Source organism: Octopus bimaculoides, chromosome 5, assembly GCF_001194135.2.
Source record: "Octopus bimaculoides isolate UCB-OBI-ISO-001 chromosome 5, ASM119413v2, whole genome shotgun sequence".
Classification (NCBI taxonomy): Eukaryota; Metazoa; Mollusca; class Cephalopoda; order Octopoda; family Octopodidae; genus Octopus; species Octopus bimaculoides.
Window position 1 is genome coordinate 21,949,706 of NC_068985.1, and position 17,584 is coordinate 21,967,289.

The 17,584-nt window shown below is 33.0% G+C and overlaps 2 protein-coding genes across 5 annotated transcripts in view; one reads left to right on the plus strand and one right to left on the minus strand.

Moving 5' to 3' along the window:
* The window catches only part of LOC106883080 (uncharacterized), a 441,666-nt gene that overhangs the window by 100,514 nt on the left and 323,568 nt on the right, over positions 1 to 17,584 (minus strand). The window lies entirely within an intron of this gene.
* Positions 2,505 to 17,584, plus strand: part of LOC106883081 (BTB/POZ domain-containing protein 17) — a 17,889-nt gene continuing 2,809 nt past the window's right edge. Inside the window, exons 1-2 of one of the 4 annotated variants that reach the window (XM_014933967.2) lie at positions 2,505 to 3,084; positions 13,210 to 13,291. The gene's annotated coding sequence lies outside the window, so the exon portion shown is untranslated. The other 3 variants (XM_014933965.2, XM_052968209.1, XM_014933966.2) reach the window with 3 other exon arrangements.

Sequence of the window (17,584 nt, forward strand, 5' to 3'; positions counted from 1 at the left end):
TTTTTTTTTTTTTTTTGTTTTCTTGGCTCATTTACATTCTGTTGTTTATACACATTACACATCCGGCAGAGCATATTTGCTTCATTTCTTCCTAGTCTTTGAAAATCTTCTGCATTCAAGGCCCATATCTCACTATCATGCAACATTGCAGTTCATACAAAAACATCATATAATCTGCCTTTCATTTTAAGGGAGAAGCCCTTTGATGTCAGTAGACATAATAACTTCCTGAACTTTCTCCATCCTGTTCTTACTCTGGCTGTTATGTTTTTCATACACCTACCTCCACTACTAATTAACAACCTGAGAGTAACCTAAGTAACAAAAGCTATTAACTATTCCTAGTATGCTTCTGCCACATATGAAATCTACTTTCTTTGTCAGACTGTCTGCAATTCCATAACACTTTCTGCACATCCATAATTTATACAGAGAACTCTATGTTATTTCTTTCTAAATTTACTGCATATTGAGCATAGCCTTTTCTGTGATGGTAGCAAAGTCCAGTCTCTTTCTCCTAAACACTAAAACTTTAAGCTTTAAGTTTACTTTGAGGTTTCTCAATTATAGATTTTGCTTCCAGGTCTGGAATGTTTTTACTAAATCTTCCACAGGTTTAGCTGTAAGAATTAGGCCAGCAGTATACAGGACTATCTATGGACAGCAGGTCATAAACAGCTCTGTTATGGCCTGAAGGACTATAATAAACAGGCAGGAAAGGGATCTAATAGGTTCCTTCCTGCACTTTAAATTTTCCACCATAGTTTTCATCTTTTCATACAAACTACACCACTAATTTTTTGTTTCATCTACAATGCATCACAAAGTTAAAAAGATTGAGAATCTCTGTTTTAACCTGTATCATCATCATCATCGTTTTCCATGCTAGCATGGGTCGGACGATTTGACTGAGGATTGGCGAACCAGATGGCTGCACCAGGCTCGAATCTGATCTGGCAGGATTTCTACAGCTGGATGCCCTTCCTAACGCCAACGACTCCAAGAGTGTAGTGGGTGCTTTTACGAGCCACCAGCACAAGGGCCAGTCAGGTGGTACTGGTAACAGCCACGCTCAAAATGGTGTTTTTTACCTGCCACATGCACAGGAGCCAGTCCAGCGGCACTGACAACGACCTCACTCGAATATCTTTTCACGTGCCACCGGCACAAGTGCAAACTACAGAAAATTATTAATTCCTCCTTTACTCAATAAACAAAGGATAATTATCAAGACTTTATCTTTAGAATTTCAGTTCATATTTTTCAAATTTGTAATTTTAATATCTTATTTTCTTTCCCATCTTCATCTCACAGCAAACATCAGTGACTTGTGGCTCATTTCTTGGGAACCACTGCTGTGAGGTTGACCACTTTCATTGTTTCATATACTTTATTAAATGCAACTTCGTTGATGACAGAAAGATAGAGAGAGAGAGAGAGGGGGAAAACAAAGAGAGAGAGAATCTCTGCTATATTAAACATTAAATTTTTTTCTTCTTCTCTATGCAGCAACAACATTACTTTGTCTCTCTTTCCATAACTTTAGAAATTCCAAGAAACAACAGAACGATCAAACGTGGAATCATAAATCCTTTCATTCAGTTACAAGACGAAATATTTTATTATATGTAAATATTGGGTGGTTAAGCAAAAAAAAAAAAGGCTTTTGACATTAATTTAAGAAATGTATTTTCATAGCAAGCAAAATCTTACAATATACGAGATTTGGGGTCCCGAGTTTGAAAGCATTAAAAAATATGATGATATCTATTAAAATATATGATGGTTGAATACACAATAATACACATGAACTGTTAAAAGTAGGTTAAACATGTGTACAAAATAACGCACCATCTATCAACTCGAATATATAAGCTCACTTTTACTACACACACACTCATAAGTCAGTGTGTATCAAATTAAGGAAACTGGTATATCACTTATAGATTAAATACACATATGTGTTTATGTGCAAGCGAGCGTGCGTGCAAAAAGCACACTTATTTGATTGCAATAGCATTATACATATATAATAATATAAACACATGCAATTAAGAAGGTTGCTAATGTTTACAGACCTTTGTTCACACCATCTCAAACAATTGTTTAATAACTACAGTTATTACTGCTACTATTACCACACCCACTAATCCTGAATGTCTCTACTGTACCTTTTGCCCGTTAAACTAGTTTACGTTTATCTTTATTTTTTTCTATTCCTTTCTTTTTCTTTTTCTTTTTTATCAAAGAGACACAGCGGAGCCTGTTTATAGAGAGATTCAGAAAGATAGCTTACTGCTATCATTAGTTAGTGCCGATCAAATAAGCGAAGTAGGGTAAGGGAGAAAGAAACACATGGACATGGTCTTCGTCTTTCTTTTTATATGAGAGAGCGAGAGGGAGAGTGACAGAGGAGGTGGGAAAGAAAAGAAAAAAAAAGTGTACACAAGCACACACTCTAAGACACATACGCGCACACACACACATACACACACACGCACGCACATTTTCTTGCGCGCACTTTATCATTGGTTTCCTCCTCCTCCTTCTCCTCCATAGAAATTTGCAACGGATTTCCTCGAAGCTCATTCGATACAATAGCGAAGAACGAGAACGGGTCGTCCACTGAAGACGTCAGTGGTAAGAGTTATAGAATTTATAAAGAAATATGGTCCACACATAAACAAAAACAACAGAACTTCTAGGATACGGATTATTGAATTTGCTTGTAACAGTATTGTTATAATTTCTGTCAGATTTACTACGTTTTCTTCTCTGGCCGCAGAAACTACTATTAACCAGTTTAAGAGATTCTCTACACACATAACACAGGACCAATACTGAGTTGCTATAGGGAATCGTTGTCTATCTGTACATGTGTATTAACATGTATAGAAACCTGTCAAATCTTTGGCTGAATAAACCCGATTCTCAAACGGACTTATAATAAGACTAATCATTTTTTTATTTTTAGCATTATTATTTATTGATATTATTGTTATTTCCAAACGAAGGAAAGGAATTGTTGCTAAATTTCAATAATTTTTACAAGGCTTAGAATGTTTTGGATTCAAGTCCATTCAGGTAACCAGAGTTTTACTTAATACGTCACCTTGCTTATATTAAATCACTTTCTCTTTTCAGTCCAGTTCGCGAAATCGTCCCTTCCTTTAAACACACGCTCTATTTATCTCGTTAATATGTTTTGAAAAACTTAACACCTTCCACGCCCACTTTTGATTATTTAATCAGACTATACTGAAATTTATATTTATAATTTCGACGCACAGTCGTTATGGGATAAATATTATAAAATAATATAACAAAATATGAAAAATGTAAAAGGCCGACAACAAATCAATGTTTTAAAGTGGTTAAGCATTTGGCGATAACTAAACGGAACATGTGTTGGATCCTAAGATCGGTTCCCATGGCTATTTACTCACAGTAAATCAAATTATTGATGTTTCTCAGTTATCTACATCCATTCAATCGGTTTCTTCAACTGGTCTTTCTTTTTATAAGAAAGATCCCGAAGTAGAAAAAAAAGTCAACGCTTTAAAGCTTTATCTAGGATATCTAATAACTAAAGTAGATGTGAAATAACAGATCTTTGGAAAATATCTAATATTGTGATGAATTTTTATTTTAATATTTCTTATATATAAAAACCAATATTTTTATTCTTTGATCTTAGCTACATTGTTTTTAATATATCAATGATGGCATTGTGTGCGTGCACGAGCGTGTTTATATACACGCACACGCATTATATATATATATATATATCTGTGTGCGTGTGTGTATATATATATATATATCTGTGTGTGTGTGTATATATATATATATATATATATATATAATACATGTGCGTGACTGATATGCAATTGTAAAAAGGATAAAAACAATTGTTTCAAAATCATGCTCTGGAAATGTTTATCTAAAAAAAAAGACAACTAAAAGATAATGGTTTAAATAACTACAGAGAGAGAGAGATTGATAGAAAAATAGCTATGCTCATAACTAAGTGGCAATTATCTATAGATATCATCGCTGAGCTGTTACTAATGTTACTTGTATTATAAACATTAAAACAGAATGAAACAATATTTCTGTAAAAAAAAATAAAACAACAGAAAAGCAGTAAGAATATCACTGTCTGTTCTAGTCGGGTTGGGTTACCCTTTATTATTTGATTAGTGTTTACCTTTGGTTAGTCATTAACCCAATCGAAGACGACTGATACGCATTTTGTTTACTTTAAGAAACTTTTCGGGTTATATTTTCTCTGTTCGTAAATGTCTCGAATAGTTGTGGAGTTTCTGAACTTTAAAAACACCAACAAAAATCCTAGGATAGCCAAACGTTCTCTCTGTGCTACATACAGGCAAAAAGAAGAAGGAAGCTAGAGAGACATCAAAGCGCAGTTGTGACAATTTTCTTTTTCTTTTTTTCCCATACATGCAATATTTACTTGTATTTTTGTATTATCATTCCTGAAGTGATTCTTGAGAGGCCTGAAATATTTTAAGTGCAGTCAACTGTGCGCGCGTGCGTATGTGAGATAGAGAGAGTGAATGAAAGAGAAAGGCCGCCTCTACATCATAAAGATTGGGAATTTCTGTCAATAACAAGCATTATTTAGTGAAAACGTGCGCAAACAGATGAGTTAATATGCGTAAAACCTGAGACAATTTAATTTGGATCGTTTTTCGAAGGAGACTATTATATTAAATCTAATAAATACTGTTTCCTGGATCTACTTTATATAATACATGATACCCTTAGCACTAATCCTGTTTTGTATAATGTTTTTCAATCAGGGAGTGTTAGTCAGGATGAGAAAAGTAATGATAATGCAATTTGTCTAGGGTGAATCTAATTGCTAGTGGCATGTATGTCAATAAATTGACTTTACTACTTTTTTTATAAGTTCGTTCAGCTTCTATCTATAAAGTTTCCCCCACATCAGTATCATACCATTAATCAAGGAAATGCCGGTAACAGCTGAATCTAGCACAATATTCGATCACCAAGTTCGATTCATTAAATAGTGTCATTTTGACAGGCCATCGCAAGCGCACTTTTAGCTTAATCTAGCATAATCTTCCTAGTGCAATGAAACTATCCCACTGAGCAGATAGATTTCATTGCTCACCCACAACAAACTTTATAATGTTAATTCTCTTAAAGGGTTCCGTTCAAGCTACCTGAGAAGTTCGTCAAAACCAATTCACTGTTTCACTGTTCTCACTGATTCTTGTTTCCGATAGAAAAGGGAGAAGGATAGAGGTGGGGGGGGGGGGGGAGATATTTGTATTGTCTTCTTCGATAGCTAGAATTAATATTTTGAAATTAGTAATGGAATTCAAGATATAAAATTTTCAGTTAATTTGAGATGTAAGTCGATCTTTTTTTTTATTGATTGATATATCACTTGCTTATAATCCCCGCCGAAAATATAAAACTACAGTTAAATGTATAATAACCGCTGTACTAACTTGAAAATTTAAAGTAACCTTAAATTCAACAGAATTCACATTCTCTATACAAAACCTACGTGAGTGTATCGAAACCTGTTGGAATTGAGCACCATCCCCCTCCACCAATAATCATATTCCAAATGTTAATGAAACAATACTTTTCCATTCCTCTTTGATAGAGTAACTTGTATATAGTTGAGACTCTTTTAGCATGGTTATTATATCAGGCAGATAAAAGCATGCAGTGACTAAAAAGAATTTTTTTAATGTGCTCAACGAGAGGACCTCCTTGTTATTTAAACTTTCTTTGTCAATTATAATTCCTAACACCAAATATCGACTACAATACAGGCCAACGAAGGTGCATCTAACTTCGTTGCCCAACTTGCTAGAAATAGCAGCTAAATCTCCCTCAAATCACATCTGTGCCGTCTTAACAAACAAGTGTCTACTATATACTGTACTCCTGGGAGCAACTAGGGAAAAGACTTAAGTACTCGCAGCTGGAACTTCTGGACCATAAATCTGTTCAATTTGAGCTGACCTAGAGTTAACAACTGACTGCTCTGCTCAATCTAAGCATTAATTTAGATAGAATAACTGCTTGATTGGGAAAATGCTCAATATATATATATATATGATATAGAATCCTTTTTTTTTCCTTTTATTTGCTCATTGTATTGCATAATACAAGCTATATGCAGAAATTCAATGTATAAAGTATTTTTTATTAATTGCATACAAGAATCTGTGTGTAAGTAAATATAAAATTAATATCTTATCGGAGATAATGCAGTGTTTGTGATGAGGAGAAAGACTAGTGTAACATTTGAGGTGATACACTGAACCACACTCACAGGTTATTAATCAATATCTGTACAAGATCCAATAGATCAAGATCAATTATTAAGAATAAATATATTAATGAAACAGTAAAGCATACAAATACAAATCGCTTCAGATGCATTCAAGATAATGCTAAATCACCCAATACAGAAAGAACCAGGTGAATTTATTTTCAGTTAACAGGATTTAACTGAAAAGCAAAAAAACAAAAAAAACAACCTAGCATTTATTTGTTTAGTAATAGCAGTAAGCAGGGGTTTTCAGCCTGGTGTGTCTGCATCTCCTGTGGGGTGCAAGATGGTATTTCAGGAGGTGTGACAAAATACTTGATCAAAATCGCTTTTCAGAATAAAATTATTTACTAAACTCTTAGAATAACTCTTGTATTAAGCATGTTAACAACTTTGTGATTCCACAGTACTGCATTTTGTTCAATAAAAACAATAAATTAGTTATTAAAAAATTGACTTTTTCATCATCAAATGTGATATTACTCTTGTTGGGGGTGTGTGAAAATTTAATATTTCCTAAGAGTGCAGGGCATAGAAAAGGTTGATAATGAACAGTTTACAAATTAATGCAGTGAAAGGACTTACATCATACACATTGATGTATATAATATAATAATCTACTATGTGTGGATGTATATGTGTGTATGTATGTATGTTAGCTACAATGCTAATCCTTTGTTAGGGGATCAGTTGACACTGTCTCTAACAAACCAGAAAGACGTGCAATTCAAATTCAGAACCATAAAAGCTAGGATTTTCTATTGTTAGAACTATAGCATATATATATTCTATATTGTACTACAACAGAAAACTTAGAATTGATTTCACATTTCCTTTCACTACAGATTGTCTCAGTCAAACAAAATCATTATTTTCTACTTTATATAAGTTCCAGCATGGCCCTAGTAGTTATAGCTAAAACAAAATAGAGAGCACAAATATACAGATATCACACACACACACACACACATTCCTGTATGCAAAGTTAATATCTACATTTGCCAGGTTACATGAAATGGTGCATATTTGTTGCATATTGGTATGTATATTGATGAATATTCAGTTTTTATTGAACCTAGCTGTCATTCTAGCATAGGTATTAAGGAATTTCTAAAGCAACACAAAATATCTTTATGAATTTATTTGTTCCTATAGCACCCACTTTACTTTCGCCTCCCCTCTCTCTCTATCTACACGCATACACATATTCATATATACTTATATCTACAGATCCACGTGCATACACACACATTTAGGTATGTGTGTGCATACATTTATTTCAGCTTTGTAAAAGTTATATATTGGAATATTATACTGCAGCAAATCAAGTAAACTCTCCTTCTCTCTCTCAGAATATGAATAAATATTAGGATTGAAAAGGCAATATGATATCTTTCTGCCATCGATCTAGCACTTGAGGCAGTCAGTCTGTCTGCAGTTCTCAGTTATTCTACAGCATAAAGTGGATGATAATGGTTTTGTCGGTCCCCTCAGACAATCCATGATGCGCGAGGAAATGTGAAATTAGTTGGAAGTTTGTTGTTGCATTACACAGTGTTAAATCTCATACAATTGTTAATAATAATAAGCTGACTTGTCCCCTCTCTTAAGGAGATTTGTAATGATTCAGCATACTTTTGTTTCCTGGCTCGACAGAAAGCTAACTGACCCCCCCAGTTCCCAAGAACCTTATAATTCTTTTTTTTTTTTTTTTTTTTTTCATTTTCTCCTTTTATCAATATAACCTGAACAGAGATGTAGCTATTTAGAAACGTATACTCCACCTCAGCCCCTTGCTTCTAGCTTGTAGCTTCTCATTTTTTTTTTCTCTCTCTAAATTACAGTCTCCCCCATTCATTCATTGCTATTTCAATAGGTCTTCCTAGAATGGACACAAGCCCATTTAAAGGTAATCTTCAATGAAATATATTGATTTCTTACTTCCCTTGGCTCTATTGCATGCTTAAACAGCCAGAAATGCAGGGAGTATAAGGATGCATTGGTATGGGAGATTCTCAACAGAAAAATGTAGCTGTACTAAGGAATGTCTGAAAGCTATATCATACAAACTCTTCAAAAGGAGCTTATTTTTATTCTCTTGCTAATAACTTATTAAAATTTATATAGATGTGCTGAGAAATAAAGTTGGAAGGAAAGAAAGATATTTTTTTTTTTTTAGAAAAATGGAATTCACTAGGCCTTATTGAAAATAGAAAAAACTATAATTTTAATTTGAAAATTCAAAGTTACTTAGGCAATTTATTGTTATTTTTTTTAAATACACGTTCAGATTTGGTTAATCTAGTGTTGTCTGAGTCAGATCTACCAAGTCTTTTAACAGTAGCTACTTTAAAACCTAAAGCCATAAAAAATAAATTGTAGTGTTTTAAATAGAAGCTGTAATAGCAGTGATATAATATCACAAGTTGTAAAACTATATGTAAGCAATTAATATATATATATATATATATATGTGTGTGTGTGTGTGTGTATATGTATATATGCTTGAAGAATAGGAAGGGAAATTGAATTAAAATGCATGTTATACAAAGAGTAGACAGAAAACATTTTAAAAGTAAAAATATGTTTCTACACATGCATCTATTCTGCAATAAGGCAGCAACAGGTTTCCTTTTTGCATTTTACTTTGAAAACTGATATAAGAGATATCAGCTTACATATATATTTCTTTAAACAAGAAATACTGAATTGTATATAGAATTTGGAAAAGGTAGGGTATCTTTAGTGAAATCACTTGTTCATAATTATTGATAGCAGATTTCAAAGAAATATATCACATTTAAGAAAAATGAAGATAAGTATTTTTTTTAATGTTTTACATTTTGAAATGAGAGTGCATTCTCTTTATTCTATAAAACTAACTGTAACTCAGGTATTATTTATACTATCTATTGAAACAACCTGTATATCTTGTTAAGTTATCTTGTGTTTTAATCAATAGACAGAAATGTAAACAGTTTTTACAAAGAGCTTTCTTAAGATGTATTAAGCCTACTGGGAATTATACTGTATCACTGAGTTTGGGGGATATTGGATATTATTTAAACAAGCTCATCCTAAATTTTCATTTACTTTACAAGTAAAGAAAAATGAAAGAATACAGCAGCATGGGAGGTGGTACCATGGTCTTCAGATAAAAATCAATGCAACAATTCTAGGCTGTAATAATTGGTAGCACTGGCATTGCTGTTGCTGCAACTTGCCTCAACACAGATAGCAATATTCTGTCAGTGTTGGTGAGGGAATAAAGCGGGATTGGAATAGGATAGCCATTAAATATATATATTTGTAGTTTTTCAAATATTATAGAGAAATAAACACTTATTGAAATGCTGCAGTTCTCTTTCTGATGGTTATTTTTTTGGATAATAAATAAACCTTTGCATTTTACTTTGTTGTGGGTTACAACTAAGAAAAGTTTTTAAACATAGGTGATTAGGAGAAGAAAAAAGTGAAAAATACCACCCCATCCCAGCTTCTGATAATTTTATCTACATTTAATGTAGCATATAATAAAAGAAACCATAGAAATTTAGTTTCTAACAATTTATAGTTATGTTAAAAAAAAAAAACAGTTTATTGTGAGAAATCTGCAGTAATTAGAGATGGTTGGCAAAAAGGTGTTAGGATCTTATCAGTGTATAAATATGAAATTTGTTTCTTTATTAGTTAATAACAGTTAAGAGCTGTTTCCTTATATTAAGTTTCTGTATTTTTGTTATCTAAACAAACTATTTCTTCCTATTTTCACATTTCCAGGAAATAGAGAAACAATAGATATCTTAATAGCTTAACAGATCAGTCTCTTATATTTGTCCCATAAAGGATGCTCTTAACTGTTCAGGCCACACTTTGCAATAAAGGTTTTTAGAAAACAAATTAACCAAAACCAGGAAGGAATTTATTTTAATTATTTAAGGTGGAGTTGATTGAAGGCTAGAATGGTTCAGAGCAGAGAGAGAGAGAGAGCTAGACATGCATTATATGTTACATCATTTAATGTATCAATATTCAGAGTTCAAATGATATTATAGTCATTTTAGTTTTCATTTCTTTAGGGGTGGATAACATAATCCAAAATCATCCAACCAACTTCCCTTATAAAAATAAACTAAGAAAAGTATTGTTACACAAGTTTAAATTTGCAAAAACAAAAACAGTCATGTGTTATTTGTAGTAAAAATTGGTTGGTGGTGAAACGGGTGTGAAATTATTATTTCATCTGTTCCATGAAATCATGTAAATGTTTGATTCAAACCTATGTTCTCTTGGTAAAAGGTGAGAAAAAAAAAAACTGGAAACATGATAACTGTAGCCAACAGGTGGTTCTGTTAAATTAAAGATGGTATGGACCATACTGGTAGCTAATACCAATCTGAAGTAACACCGGACTGAGTTAGGTTGTTACAATATATACAGTGAAACGTTACAAGAAAAAAATGTTTCTCCCTTTCACTATGAAATAAAATCTTAATGGTCTTCCTTAAATATGTTCTAATTCTAAAGTTTCCGTCCACTTATTTTATTATAAGCATTAAAAATTTGTTCTGTCTAAATAGTTCTGTTTGAAAAAGGTGGCTGTTGTAGTTTGGTGAGAAAACCTTTTTATTATGTGTCCAACCATCTATTCTTTTCCCACCTTACAAATAACAGCACAAACTTGTTTAACTACCAGAAGTGGTAAGTTTGTATTTCATGACACAAAAGAACTAACAGCATGTCAAGTTTTGTTGCAAAGTGGTTTTGCAGTTCTATAACAATAAAGCTTCATATTTGCTTCATTTCATGACTGTACATATTTATACTTCACACTCAACTACAGTCGACAGAAAGGGGGCTCATATTTCAGTTTTAAAACATCTTGGTGTCATTTTAACCTGTTGTAAAGGTTAAGCATTAGAATATTTTGAAAAAGGCAAGTAAAAAGTTTTCAAGAAGAAGCAGCTTTATGTAATAGCTGCACATTCTTCACTTTAGAATCTATAATGTTAATACATTGTCAGTTTTCTTATTATTCATAGGAAAAAATCCCCACCAGTTTTAGAGCCCCTTTAACAAGCTTAGTGCACTATCTTAGAAAGAACATTTTGACATTAACATAAATAATGTTATACTATTTACTAGTTAAATATTCAGGTTTATTACATCATTGATCTCTTTTGCTTGTCATAATCTATTACAACACAGTTTATATTTAAGTGCAGGCATGGCTATGTAGTTTTGCAATCATGTGGTTTCAGGTTCAATCTTAACACATTAATAATCTTTTGTCATAAGCTATTAGACAACAACTTACATTAAATTTTAATTGTAGGCAATCATCACTTTCTAAATTGACAGGGCTCTATTCTAACAGGCTGTGAAGGCAATATCTGCAAACATAACCAACTGTTATATAATTAAACATGATGTATCGTGGCAGATATATCCTGTGTATATGTGTACATGTGCATGTATGCAATATATAACTGTCTGCGTACTCCAATTAAAGTTAAATCCTTAACACTTTCTAATCAGCAACTTGACACCTTGATTGGCTCATGCAGGTAGACCTGGTGATAATTAGTTGCTATGTAGAATGATTAAGAAACTTAATTGGTTCTCATGTGAACTATCTAATCTAACTGGCAGCAGCAGATGGAAACAGCTTTAACATGTTCCACAATGTTTGTTTTTAAAGGATTTATTAAAAGTTCCATCTTAGCAACATCTCATTGTATTTAAGCTGTAATAATTCTTTTATTGCTTTTGATGGTTGGACAGGGCCCATGCTGGGGCACCACTCTGTAGGGTCTAGTTGATTATATCAACCCCAACTGTTTATTTTTATTTACAGGTAATTTATTTTATCAACTTCCGAAAGGTGAGGTGGACCAGGTGGAATTTGAAAGGGATGCAACCAAATACCACAGATATTTTGCTTGACATTCTATGGCCACCCTCCAAGAATATTTTGGAGACTAATGATATATATATATGGAGGTTTTATATATTTAATAATCATGGTATAATCATTAGTAATAATAGGTGCAGGTATGGCTCTGTGGTTAAGAAGTTCACCATAGATTTGGCTGTAATCCCACTGTATGATACTTTGGGCAAGTGTCTTCTGTTATAGACTTTGGATTGATTTGCACCTTCTGAGTGGAATTTAGCAGACAAAAACTAAGAAACTGAAGAAGTAGATTGTATGATATATGTGTATACACATGTGTCTCATTTTAAAGGTTGTGTCAAAAAGGTAGCTTAACCACTTGATACATATAGATCAATAAAATAAAGTACAGAGTTTATGTGATCAACTAAAAACTCTTGAAAGTGGAACCCCAGCATGACCATGCTACAATGGCTGAAACCAGTAAAAGAATAAAGAAGTATAAAGTATGTTCTGAGAATCCTGTTGACCCCCCCCTCCCCCAGTTCATTTATCTCTCCACCTCTCATCATCCTTGTTGTTTCTAAACCTCCTCCACATCCCTGCTCTAACTACTGTTCTCAATCCTTCCTTCTCAGAACATTGGCCTTCTGGAATCTCCTTCTTGCTCATGTCTTTTCTGCAAGAGTTGACCTACAACAGTTTAAGTGGAACATTAACAACATCAATCTCACCAGCCTTGGAAGGGACTGCAAAGGTTATGGGCACTGCTATTGGTACCAAGCTGTGTTTTTTAAAATTTACCTGTGATAGATTAACTTCTTGCCCATGGAGAGATCTGTATTGTCACTAACTATTTGTATAGTTTGTGAATGGATTATATTTTCACAAAATTATAAAATTTCCTGACTATTAATCACATCTTTAGAAGTGAGAAATTTTTTAATATTCACATCTATACTGTTTCAATCAGGGGTTAGAAAAATGTGTACCTTCCTAGAAAATGACACCTGACTGAAGATCAGAAATGAAATTGACTGAAATGTTACACAGATGTAAGTATTCAAAACTTTCATCACCTGAGATGAGGCTGATTGTCTAAAAAGTTATCTTAACAACAACTAATTTCAGGTATTTAATTTATTTTTGTGTTTTGACATTTAATATAATTAGCTAAAATTGGTAGTTCCATTACCCATTTTCATCATTCTAAAGACAATGTTCTGTTTGCTGTGTAATATACTGGAACAATAAATACAATTTGTAATTATTATTAATTACAAAGTTCATTTATAATTGAATGTTAGAAGACAATCTCACAAAAGGCGATTTAATTGAAAGCTAGTTACTAGGTTATGGTCATATCTGATCACACATACGTGTGTGCATACATACATACACACACATTTTCCCCTCATTTCTATAGAAGCTTCCAAACATATCATTTGCTGAATAGAACATAAGTATTAAATGTGTCTTTCTTTTAATATCAATAAGGAAATGTAATAACTGATTTCTTTGTGTGACAAGAGATTCTATGACAAAATAAGTAATTGATAAGTTACCAACTATAATTAATTGGGAATTGATAACCAACTAACTACAGCTATCACTTCATTTTAAATATACTTTGATGATTTCCTGTGTAGATAAGGAATGTTCAATTCATAAGGGAGTGTGTGGGGTTGGAAATTGTGAGATTTGTGCCTCTCTCAATGAACTTTCTAAGCATATGTGTGTGTGTGTATTGTGCATGTGTGTGTATGTGTACAATTATTCCTAACACCTTTGATTCTTTTCTCATATTTTGTTTACTCTACCCTTAGTTTTAGAAAAAAATCTAAACACATATATATGTATGTGTGTGTGTGTGTGTGTGCATACTTGTGTCTGTCCAGTGTTGATTGTCCATGTCCTTGTAACTGAGTAGTTCAACATAAGAGATCGATAGAAAAGTTCCAAATTTAAAAAATGTACTGGGGTTCATTTGTTTGATTAAACCATTCAAGATGATGCCCCAGCATGGCCACAGTCCAATGACTGAAATAAGTAAAAGGTATATATACATACACACACTTCTGACAGATAATTTTATAGGCACAAATGTGGCTGAGTGGTAAGAAGTTTGCTTCCCAGCCACATGGTTCTGGGTTCAGTTCCACACTGCTTGGCACTTTGGACAAGTGTGAGTGGATTTGTTAGATGGAAACTGAAAGAAACCTGTCTTGTGTATATATATATATATATATATATATACATGCATGTCTTTGTGTCTGTGTTTGTCCCCCTCCACACACACACATTTCTTGACAAACAGTGTTGGTTTGTTTACATCCTTATAACTTAGCTATTCAGCAAAAGGGCTGATAGAATAAGTACCAGGCTTAAAAAAAAGTATTGGGGTAAATTCATTCTAAAATTCTTCAAGGCAGTGCCCCAGCATGGCAACAATCTGATGACTGAAAACAAGCGAAAGATAATAAGGTGCGCACACATAAATATGTGTGTGTGTGTATAAGTAGCTGATTCTGTAACATATTTTTAACCCGAATACTACTGGCAGGTCACAATATTGCCAGATTTATGCCAATCATTTGTCACTAATAATCATTTACTAGAAAATTATTAAGGAGTCCCACAGATATAAAAAGATGATTTCTATTTGCTTACAATTACAAATAGAAATTCTATACCAGCTGAATCAATAGATGCTGTCTTGTTTAATGATGCTTTAAATTTGCATGGATCATCAAATTACCTACCAACATTGGTATTTCGTTTGAGATTAGTAAAATTCATTAAATTTTAGGTGTGGAATTTTACAGCATTAACCTATCTCTATGGCAACATTTGCCTGTAATTCTGACCTGCCTATATATGTATTCATGGAATGGTTTGATGTTTTAATTTGCAAATGATATTTTTACAAAAAGGTATATTTTTTGTAAAAACTTTGTCTTTCATCTGTGTGTGGGGGTAAATTATTGTCTCAGTTTTTGATTTGAATAAACCTGAATATTTCTTTCCCTTTTAGTCTCTATATTATTGCTAGATCTGCTAGAAATATCAACCAAATCTCCCTTAGATAACATCCTACTGTCTAAAACAAGATACATTCGATAATGTAGTCATATACTCCTCAAAAGACAAGATGTCATGGTTGGAGTGTCTTTAATCATAGTTCTGCTTGATCAGGGTTGATTTGGGCTATGACACCAACAACCTACCCATACCTTCCAGTAATTTCATTTTAAATAGTAGAGTAGGAAGCCGAAGGAAACATTCAACTATGATATCTAATATTGTCGATTTAAGACCACTTGTTTACTCTGCAGCCACTTAGCAGCTATTTCAACATTCTTTGTTTCTTCTTTCATGCTAACTTTCTCTATGTTTGTTTACATTAGAAGCCCCCTACCCTACTGCATAGTCATGGAGCTGTGTTCTGTCATTTGCAGCTAGCTTTTTATAGTTTCTTTAAAACTTCTCATTCAACAACTCCAGTTCATCCTTTAACTTTGGGAGTTTTGAGTGAATAACACCTGACAAAAATTGACAATGACTTAGCAACTACATGAAATTTGTGGAAATACAGTAGTGAGTTCTAAAACACAGTGGTGTAGCTAGAATGTGTGTCACCAGGGGCAGCCCCTGAGTTAGCCATCCCACCTCCAGAGGCCCTAAACCCTATACTGGCTTATACAACCAATCCAAAAGTGCCACCCTATCAATACTTCACCCAGGGTGGATTGCCCTCTCTCTCCCCCTCTAGCTAAGCTTCTGTTAAAACACATTTTAATAGATTTTTTTTCTATGATAACATCAACTTCTATAAACAATTTGTTAATTTTAGTTCTTAATTTATATTTATTACCTACTGATTTTTAATTCATAGGACTTGATAAATAAATCAATAGGAAATGAGACTGAGCTTTTTCTAGGATCATAGTATAAACCAAAAATAGACTGTTGCTGAGAAATAAAATAGAGGATGATTTGAATAAAGTTGTAATCTGCTAAATGGAAAAATGACATAAATAGAGGTTCAATGATGTATCTTTTATTAAATATGGATATCTAAATATAAAATTAATTAATGAGAAATGAACTTCTAGCTACTTTTGTTTGTATAATATACCATCATCTAAGCTGTAGTAGAATAAGATATACATAAAAGTGATATAGGAAAATGGTCATTGCTAAAGCTTGATAACAATTCCAACATTAAATAGGGAAACTATGCATTCCCAAGACTGTTTTAAAGTATATTTTATTAGAAAATCAATTATAGTATCTATTCTGATGACACAAATCCCACTGGGGTTGGCCTATACATTCTGGAAGATTGATTGAATAAGTAAAAGTAATACAGATAAATTAATTACCCCTACATATAAGAATGAAATTATCTAATTGATTAGTAGAGAATATTTTGTTCAACAAAGATTTTTAGAATAAGTAATGAAGGCTAGTGATTTTTTTTTCTTCCTGTTTGAGAATAAATGTTTTCATGTAACATTTATATCATCCCAATTTCCTTTGATGTGTCAGAAAACATTTATTTCATCATTAAGTTTACTGTGTATATAAAAACCATAATTATACATAAATCAAAGAGCTTGTTTTTAAGTTGTTTCCATTGTCCTCAGGTTGTCCTGTTTTTTTTTTCTTCTATTAAGGTGTAGGTAGACTCTTCCATTGAAATGGTCAGTACTTAACCACCTTTCCTTTTCCTCTACCACTCTCATTCCATTAAATGTCTTTGCCTAAACTGCATAAACTATTCTTCAGTACCCCCTCCTTACCCCCTCTACAACAGATGCCATATTCAAGCAGTGTAGTTTTTGCTTGCTGACATAGGGCAAGCAGATAGTAAGCTTAATTGGTCAAGCATATCTGTCTGGCTCCACTCGGCTGACTGCTATTTACCTGAGGGACATAGACATGGCTCCAATGGTCTGAGTCAAACAGCTTTCTTGCCCTAGTTAACCAATAAAGACACTTCTTTTTCTTCACTGCACCCCCACCTCCACCTCTCACCACTTCCAGTACAACTCCTTCTCTGTAGCTTAGTGTAAGTTGAAAGTAACAGCAGCAGCAGCCTCACTAGCAGTAATCCGGCAGTGGCTAGTCAGAATGCTGCTATGTGGTTCTATTGGAGACAAAAATTAGATTGAGACAACTGTCTTCAACACACTAGAGCTTAAGGTAATGTGTCTTTCTCATTGTGATGTTTATTTATAAGCTAATATATATTCATACTTGCTTTTAGGATTTACACATCATTGTTCATATAATTGTATATTTGTGTGTATGTGTGTGTATATATATATATATATATATATATA